Here is a 10,189-nt window from a genome sequence, read left to right as displayed (position 1 = left end):
CTAAAGATGGACCCTGCTCGTTCAATCTCTAGTTTTATTACCTTTGGTGAATACTTGCCCATTTCTGGGCCTCAGTTATAAATGTGAAGCTCTCACATAGGTATGTTCCTTCATTGCTCTGTACCTTGGAATATGCAGCTCTCTCTAGCAGAGTGCCCTTTTCCATCTTGTCTACCCGAGAAGCCCTTTGTCATGCCCAAAGTTACCACCTCTATGAGACTTTCTCTGAAAAATCATCCTTTGGAAACATAGCCTACCAATCACCTGTCTGTTGATTTCTTGTGGCAGATACAACTTCCGCCTTCCCAGACAGCTTCCAGCCAAGGGATAGCCATGTAACATGGCTTAGCCCAATGACACATAATCAGAAATCTTTTGAAATGTGGATTCAAGAAGACCTTTTACTTCTCTGGTTAAAAGTAACAGCCATCACACTCTTTTGCCCTTTTTCCTTCTTTCTTCAAACCACCTCGAACACCATTATAATTTTGGAGATAAATCAGCCATCTGGCAACCATGTTGCTACCAATGACAGAATGAAATCCAGCAAACTAAATTGTGGAAGATATGATCAGTAGATTCATTTATGTCATTCTGAAGCACTGAACCTGCCCTGTACCTAATTTTATTCTTCCTATTATAAAGACAAATAAGTCCCTGCTTTCCAACCCCTGTGAGCAAGTCTTTTCTTGAAACTGAAAGCATACATAATTGACACACTATCAGTTAGCTATTGCTGAGTAACAACCCCCAAATCTGCAGGTCACCTAGGTAGTTCTGTTGATCTGGTCCATGTTTCTGTTGAGCTGTCCAAACATCTGGAGGCCACATTGCCAGGCTGGCTAGACTAGGAAGGCCTCAGCTGGAACAGCTGATCTCTACTCCATGTTCTCTGTCATCTCCCACCTGGCTAGCCTAGGCTTTCGCACATGGGAGCAGAAGAGTTTAAAGAGAATGTGGAGCATGCAAGTCTCCACCATCACATCTACCATGTTATTGGCCAAAATGAGTAACTAGGCCAGCCAGATGCAAGGGGAGCCGTGGAGTATTGGAGGCATGACTGCTTGCACTCAATCTGTCAAACCATTTTAAAGTGTGAGAGTTTGAGAACAAGGATTGTGAGACATTTGTAACTCCTATATAGTAAGCCTTCCCTAACCTTATTTTTAGCCAAATGTTTGCTCTGCTTAATTCACAGGGCTATTGAAAGAACCCTTTATTTCTGAGTCCACAGTAGATCAAGTGGGAAGCCTTTCGAGATCCAAGGAAACAGATTACCACACACTAAATTACTGCTAGTATAATTAGATTTTTGAATGCATACTTGCAGAGCAAGGTTTTCATCCATCTCCAGGGACTTTGGAAGAAGACAAAAAAGGAAACCAATACATAGAAGAGCTTTAGCTCCTGGGTGAATTTGAAAGTTGAGTTAACATAGAGTGATTCTTATCCTTGCCATCCAGTTATGATTACTTGTTACCAGTGGATAGCATGTTGTACTTCAATCACCTATTTGAGATAATACTTATTTTTTTCCTGGGAGCAAACTCTCCCACCTGGTCTACATAGGATTCTTCAAGACCCCTTTCAGCAAACCATCCTCATTGTTCTCCAGAATAAAGGATAAAGAAGCTTAGAAAACTTGTGAGATCATGTCTTCTACAGGAAAATTTTTGACCTCGAGCAAGTTGGAAGTAGAGAACAGTGCGTCTACCATCTGGGCAATAATCAATGAACATCCTACCCCTAATATATGATGCATCAGAGGCAGGCTAAATTCTCACCAGTTTCTTAGGCACACAGCCACAATACATTCCCCTGACACTCTACATCTGGATGGGAACATATGACTGTTTTTTGCCAATGGAATGTGATTGGAAGACACACCTTTTGGTATAACGCAGGGGTCTGCAAACTATAGCCTACAGGGCAAATGTGGCCAATCACCTGTCTTTGTAAATAAAGTTTCATTGGAACATAGCCACCCTACTCACTTACATATTGTCTAAGGCTCCTTTCACACTATATCGGCAGAACTGTGTAGTTTTTAACAAAGATTAGGTGGCTTTCAGAGCCTAAAATATGTACTATCCTTTACAGAAAAAATTAGTTGACTCTTGGTTTAAGGCATATTAAAGTGAGTGCCTGTTCCATTTGCTCCTCTTCTGCTATCTGAAAGATGTCAGGACAGTTTTTGAAGCCACGACAGGATCTTGCAGAGCCCCATTACGAAAATAATTGTGTCTCTGAATGGAGGCACAAAGCAGAGGCTCCTGTCCAAACAACAGACCCATCCCCATTCTCTTGGAATTCACATTGGACCATGATACCAGCAAAACAATAAAACTTTGTTGTGTTGAGGTACTGAGACCTGGGGGTTGTGTGTTATAGCAGCAAACACTACTTACCTTGACTAATATAAATGAACAAAGCACAATGCTCTACACAAATATGATATTTAAAAATTGAGTAATTGCAGCATGGAAAAACAAAGGCATTGGTCTAAGACCTATAGCAAAGCTTGGAAGCGACAGGAGTGGTTATCATTTCCCCCAGCATTGTGATGAATTGGCAGAGAATTACTGCAGATCAATTCTAGCACCAACCTTAAGGTCCTTCTCATGTGATGTGACTCAAGGAAAATTGAAGATTCAAACCCAAAAGAATATCTCCTTGCTGGCTTGTCACTGATACCTGCCTCATTTTTTTTATTATTAAAGGTTGCCTTGTTGTTGAAATGTGAACACCCCAGAAAATCACTAGCTACTCAGTATTAGAAAGGATCTCATTATACTCTTTTTAAAGGAGAGTCAGACAAATAAGCCAGAAATATATTTTTATATTTTTACTTATTTTATTTTAACTATCTCAAGATAGTTAAAATCCTAGACACCTGGAAGAGAGGGCTATAAAAAGAAAGGTAGGAAGGTCTTGCAAAAATAGATGGCTGTCTAACTTTGCCCCCTTCATTGGTACAAGGCATGACTCAGGAACCTGGCAATCGTCTTGAACTCAGAGGCCAAGATGTTTTCCTAACTACAGTGCCCTATATTCCTTACCTGTTTGTCACTTCCTCTTCAACGTGAGTCACTTCCTCTGAGAATTCTTCAGATCCATTTCAGATCTATTCTGCTTTTGTCTTTCACAACCCCTGCAATTAATAAATGCCTCGGGAAAGCACTTATTATACTACATGGCAAGTGTAATTTTACTCATCTGTCTCTCCTACCAGACTTCAGTGCAGGGCCATTTCCTGGCATAATTTCTGGAATACAGAATATATCCCATAAACATTTGTTGAGTTAAAGGTAAACTGTTCTCTAGACAAAAGGACCTCCAGATCTGATTAAGATTTAAAATTTCTTGAGGAATACATAAATATGGACTCCCAGACCTGCTGAGTCAGGATCTAGAATTTAGACGATGAAACTGTTATTTTTCACAAACTGATGGTGGAGCATCGAGTTTTACTCTGCCAGAATCTAGTCAAGCATTAGTCTTTCTTTGGTGGTTGGTACTTGCAAAGACTCACACATACCATGAAAACAAGGTGGAGAATCCATTCATTTATGTATTTAGTCATAGTTATTGAGTGTTTCTTTTGTGTCAAGCACTCCTCTGGGCTTTGGAAATAGAGTAATGAATAAAATAGACAAGAATCCCTGCCCTCATGAAATTTATATTCTAGAAAGTTAAGCAAGACAAATTAAGTGCAGATTATATTGTAATAAGTGCTGAAGAAAAAATTAAGCTAGGAAAGGATCAGAAAGCATTAGAGAGGGTCCAATTTTAGGTAGAACAGCCAGGGAAGGCCACAGTAAGAAGGCGTCACTGATTCAAGATCTGAAGGAAATGAGAGTGAGAATCATATTTGGGGGAGGAGCATTCAAAGATAAAGAACAAGTAAATAGATCCTAGGAGAGCAGCACCCCTGGAACGTCTAAGGAGGACTCAGGAGAACAGGAGTGAGTAAGAGAGGGTCAGTGATAGGAAATAGGATCCCAAAGCATGGAAGAGGTCACATCACACAGGACTGTGTAGGCCACTGTAAGGTCTTTGCAATTCCTCAACGTGAGATGAAAAGCCTTTAAAGGGTTCTGGGCCAAGACTTGACAAGGTCCAATTTACCTATTAACAGCATTTCTATGGCTACTGTGTCTAAATTAAAGTGGGGACAGGGGCTGAGGCAGGGGAATCTATTAGAAAACGTTTGTCCTAAATCATGTAAGTGATGATAGTGGAATAGACTAGGGTGTACCCATGGAGGTGCTGAGAAGTTTTTGGATTCTAAATACATTGTATTTTAAAGGCAATTCCAATAGGTTTTGCTTGTAACTCAGGTGTAGAATAAGAAACAGGAGAATCAAAGGCAACTCCAAAACTTGGGGGCTGAACAAATGAAAGGATGGCATTTTCATGTATCCAGATGGAGGAGATAGGAAATTGAGTGGCTAGGGGATGGATGTAGAAGCTCAGTTGTGTTAATTTGAAACACCCAATTGGAGACCTAAATGAGGATAGAAGTCATCAGTAACCTATATGTTTCTTCCTCACTGATCTTCTCTGGCTTTGACCTCCAATGCCCTAATTCAAATATCTACTTTCTAAGCAAAAGCATAATTGCATATGTTGGTAAAATTACTTTTCAAAACCATAAAGCACTATCAAATGAACATTATTATTATTTATACATGGAAATACTAGGATGATGCCATAAACCCCAAGAAGGGCCTTTCATTTGGTATTTTGAAAATCAGGCTCTAAGAAACATGAGTTCACTGTACCTCAGGGTTTCTGGGCCAGAGGAACACAGACTAGATTTTTGCAGCAAATATAGCGCCCTTTATGGAAACCTTCACAGTTTGCTAAACTTTTGGAAAATTAAACACCCATCATTAAATTGTAACCTAAGGGGACATGAAGAAACAACTAACCGTGCACACCCACCTCTTCTCTCCTGGGAAGTAAAAGCATTATGTGCAACTAAAGGAACTACAAGTTCAATTGAGAATATGTAAAAACCCATGGGTTTCCTTTTTAAAGAAACCAGAGTCCATACTTGCAATCCATCTCCCACTTCCATCCCATCTCGCAACCACCAGCTCTGCCCTCATTCCCACTCGTCAAATCTTGGTAGAAACAGCTGTCACCACAAAAGTCATACTGGGCCAGGACAGACAGCTGGCTCTGTGATTCACAAACAAATTAACCTTGGGATTTTATTTTGAGCAAAGGGGCTTCCTATCCTATGTCCTTCATGGCCATCCATTTTTTGGCCTTTGGGTAAACACACACCAACTCAAATGTCACACACGGCTGAAGGACATTTGGAGTTTTCAGGGTCACTACCCACTATTGCTTTTAAAAAATATTTCTTCTTAATCAAAGGCCTTTATCTCTTGACAAATTTTCCAGTGAAGAAGTGTACCTAGTTTAAGCAGCCAGACTCATGCCTGGGGTTTCGCTTCTCAAAGAGGGAGGGGTGTGAACATCGTTGTTCCATTAACAATTTAAGGATCAGTTCTCAAAGTGTAGTCATAAGGCATAGAATTAACAGATGACATAATGTGATATTTAAAAGTTTTAAGAAACCAGCAAATATATGTCTTGCAGCACAGCACCATCTACTGACCAGACAGAGAAAGAATATGGGGGTAGGAGGAGAAGGGAGAGAGAAAGAAAGGGTGAGAAGGACTGAGAAGGCTGAGGGGAAGAGGAAAGGGAAAAGAATGGAAGAGGAAAAGAAAGAAAAAACAGGACTTTAGATTTCTGTTAATGCAATTCCACATTCCACAGATAAAGAAACAGAGCTAAGAAAGTTTAGCTGAATTCGCCAAGGATACAAAAGGCTCTCAGTTCTCCTATTTATAAGGAAAATTATTTTCACATCTTTGAGGTTTAAAAAAGAGCTATCCTGATGTAGAATTTGAGAAATTAACCAGCATATATCAATGGAACTCATTAGAGAGTGCAGATATAGACCCATACGTTGAATCCATTATTTTTCTACCTTTGTACAAAGGGAATTCAATAGAGAATCCTTGATAATCTTTACAGCAAACTTTATTGAAACAGTTTTGCAAAACACATGTAACCTCAACTCATAGTTCACATCTTGTGTGAAATTTTTGTACACCTTGTATAAAAATTCAATATGTATTATAAACCCAGACAAAAAGTATAGAACCTTAGCCGGGCGTGGTGACCCATGCCTGTAATCCCAGCTACTTCGGAGGCTGAGGCAGGAGAATTGCTTGAACCCAGGAGGCAGAAGTTGCAATGAACTGAGATTGCGCCATTGCACTCCAGCTTGGGCAACAAGAGTGAAACTCCGACTCAGAAAAAAAAATAATAATAATAACCCATAGAGCTGTAAAACTTCCAGTAGAAAACATAAGCGGAAAAATTCATGATCTTGAGTTAGGCAAAGAAATCTTGGATATAACATCAAAGAGAAAATCTTGGATGTAAGATCATTAAAGAAAAAATTATAGACACTATCAAAGATTAAGAATTTCTGCTCTTTAGCAGGCACTGTGAAGAGAATGAAGACAAGCTATGAACTGGGAAAAATATTTATAAGTCATGCATCTGATAAATAACTTGTATCCCCAACATATATTCAACTTTTAAAACACAGTAATGAGAAAGTCAACAGCTGAATTAAAAATGGTTAAAAGGCTTGAATAGACAAAATGTTCAATAGCAGTAGTAAAGAGGAAAGTGAAAATTAAAACCACAATGGGATGCCACTACCTACCAGTAAGAAGGTTTAAATGTTTAATGTCTTTACAATATTAAAGTATTCAAAGTGATTGGAAATATTTTATATTGCTGTTGGTAATAAAAAATAGCACAAACATGGTGATCATTAAAAAGTTGGGAAACAATAGATGCTGGAGAGGATGTGGAGAAATAGGGACACTTTTACACTGTTGGTGGGAGTGTAAATTAGCTCAATCATTGTGGAAGACAGTGTGGCGATTCCTCAAGGATCTAGAACCAGAAATACCATTTGACCCAGCCATCCCATAGTAGCTCCAGTAATAAAGTTAGGAATAACTTCCTTCCACTTCTGAGTTCTGGAAGTAACTCAAGGGACTCCTCTGACATCCGGCATGCTCCTCCTCACATGACAAAAACTAGCCCCTATTTCAATTACATATCAAAATTTTTCATCGATAAATACCAACATTCTTCTTACTCTTTCAATCCTGTTAGGAAAGGATTATAAATCCCAAAGGATTATAAATATACCCAAAGGATTATAAATCATTCTACTATAAAGACACATGCACAGGTATGTTTATTGCAGCACTGTTTACAATAGCAAAGACTTGGAACCAACCCAAAGGCCCATCAGTATTAGATTGGATAAAGAAAATGTGGACATATACATCACGGAATACTATGTAGCCATAAAAAAGATGAATTCATGTCCTTTGCAGGGACATGGATAAAGCTGGAAACCATCATTCTCAGCAAACTAACACAAGAACAGAAAACCAGACACCACATGTTCTCACCCATATGTGGGAGTTAAACAATGAGAACTCATGAACATAGGGCAGGGAACATCACACCATGAGGCCTGTCGGGGGTGGGAGGCTAGGGGAGGGATAGCATTAAGAGAAATACCTAATGCACACGACGGGTTGATGGGTGAAGCAAATCACCATGGTATATATATACCTATGTAACAAGCCTGCACCTTCTGCACATGTATCCCAGAACTTAAAGTATAATAAAAAAATGGCACAACCACTTTAGAAAAGTCTGAAAATTTCTTTATATAGCTAAATATACATTTACTATATGACACAGCAATCCTACTTCTAGGTATTTACACAAAAGCAATGAAAATTTATGTTTTTTAAAAAACTCTGGGCCAAGTGGTGGCTCATACCTGTAACCCCAGCACTTTGAGAGGATGAGGCAGGAGGATTGTTCGAGCCCAGGAGTTCGAGAGCAGCCAGGGAAACATAGCAAGATCCCACTGTACAAAAAAAAAAATTAAGAAATAGATAGTGGTGGTGTGCACCTGTAGTCCCAGCTACTTGGGGCACTGAGATGGGACGATCACTTGAGCCCAGGAGGCCAAGGCTGCAGTGAGCTGTGATCGTACCACTGCACTTCAGCCTGAGCAACAGAGAGAAACCTTGTCTCAAAAAACAAAACAGAACAAAATAAAATTGTATATGACCATTTATAATTCCTTTAAGTGTGATCACCAAAACCTTGTCTCTCAATAAGTAAAGAGATAAATAAACTATGGCATAAGGAATACTACTCAACAATAAAAAATGAAGGGACTAGTGACTCACCTAACAACATGGATGACTCTCAAAGGCACTACGATGTTACATGAAAGAAGTCAGTCTCAAAGGGCTATATACTGTATTATCCCATTTAATGGCATTCTGGAAAAAGGACATCTTATAGGGATAAAAAACAGATCAGTGGTGGGTGGGGCTGGAGTGGGAGGAGACGTTGGCCGCAAAAGGACATATGGGAATTTAGGCGACTAGGGGGTGAGAAAACTGTTCCATATCTTGATTGAGATGATGATTACACAGCTGTAGGCATTAGAAAAAACTCTCAGAGCTGTACAACAGAAAGAGCAAATTTTGCTGTATGTAGATTACAATAAAAAAATGTTGAAAATGGTCTGTAGTCTGGAATACATTTTTCAAAAACATGAAATTAAAAGTATATTCTACTCTCATACACTATTTGTTTATATAAATAAATTTGTTCAAAAAAAGGAAATAAAGAAAATAAAATAAATAGTGATTCATGCCTCAAATATCCTATAGTTTTAAATAATGGAAACTTAATTGGTAAGTTTTTAGTGCAATATGCATAGTTGGTTACATTATGAATATTTTAAGAATCAAAATTTGTTATAAAGAGTAAGGCTAAGCACAGTGGCTTATGCCTATAATCTCACCACTTCAGGAAGCCAAGACAGGAGATTCACTTGAGGCCAGGAGTTTCAGACCAGGCTGGGCAACAAAGCAAGACCCCCATCTCTACAAAAAATAAAAACTTTCCAGCCATGGTGGCTCATGCTTGTAGTCCCAGCTACTGCTTGGGATGCTGAAGCAGGAGGATTGCTAGAGCCCAGTAGTTCAAGGCTGCAGGGAGCTATGACCATTCTACTGCACTCTAGGCTATCTGACACAGCAAGATCCTGTCTCAAAAAATTATGGACAGTGGATTGGGCTTACATTTGATGCAATCTTTGAAAATGCTTTTAACATGAATTTTTATCCATATGAAATGGCTCTAAAATTTTTTTCTGGTAGCTTACCTAATACAAATAAGTGAATATACAGTTCTGAGTGCTGTCTCTTTCTTTTCAAGCTTAAAAATTACATTCCTATCAGCCTTCATGGAACCATACATTTTTTCTTACAACCTACGTGACATCTCTGCTTCAAGTGTTGCCCCATATAGGCAGAACATTTATTGACTTTAATTTAGGATGCCAGGAGTGATAGTAAACCAACGAGAAGTGGGAGAAAAACTGTTAAAAACTCTCATAACAATGAAAGCCAGTTTGCCACATTAATATTTATCTTATCAGTGGTTTCCTTGCTGCTTCCCAAGGTCTCTAGTCCACTATTAAAGTTTGCCTATTTCACAATTATTTTCTGCATATCTGTTATGTAAGGTATTGTGCTAAAAATAAACTCAGGATATTGTGGCAAATCGAAAGACAAAGGAACTATCCTAAAATAGCTCACCATCCTATGGAGGCTATATAGATACATAAATTCAGAAAGTATGGCACAATAGTATCAGAATGATGATGGGAAGCTTCAGGAGCACAAGAGAGGAAGTCAGGGTCACCAAAGGGAGGGGTATAGAACATGGTCAGTAAGAAAAAACAATTATGAGGATATAAGCATTAACCTGGTTTATGTCCACTAACTATCTGTTCACCAGGTTGATTGAGGAAAACGGGCAGTAAGAGAAGAAAACATGAGTAAAGACTTAAAGGCTTAGAAGTCTTTGGCTTGCTGTAATCTTGTAATTAAAGCTTTGCCACATGATAAAGATTATGCTTGGAAAATATAAAAACCCAGTAAAACTTTTAAAAAATTCAAAGCTTGGTTTAATTGATCTGTAGCTATCCATTTGAAGTCATCCAATTGGTGTTAACTGAAAACAGAGAGGCCAAGCT

At 38.8% G+C, this 10,189-nt stretch overlaps 1 long non-coding RNA gene across 1 annotated transcript; it reads left to right on the top strand.

Moving 5' to 3' along the window:
• LOC117068330 lies at positions 1–9,649 on the top strand. The gene is made up of 2 exons (XR_004431067.1): positions 1–46; positions 9,367–9,649. It is a non-coding gene; the product is annotated as an uncharacterized LOC117068330 (long non-coding RNA).
• Positions 9,650–10,189: the final 540 nt, after the last annotated feature.

The sequence above is a fragment of the Trachypithecus francoisi genome, unplaced genomic scaffold, assembly GCF_009764315.1.
Source record: "Trachypithecus francoisi isolate TF-2019V2 unplaced genomic scaffold, Tfra_2.0 Lachesis_group21, whole genome shotgun sequence".
NCBI classification, from domain to species: domain Eukaryota; kingdom Metazoa; phylum Chordata; class Mammalia; order Primates; family Cercopithecidae; genus Trachypithecus; species Trachypithecus francoisi.
Note: the sequence above shows the minus strand (reverse complement) of the source record. Positions and strands in the feature narration are given on the sequence as shown.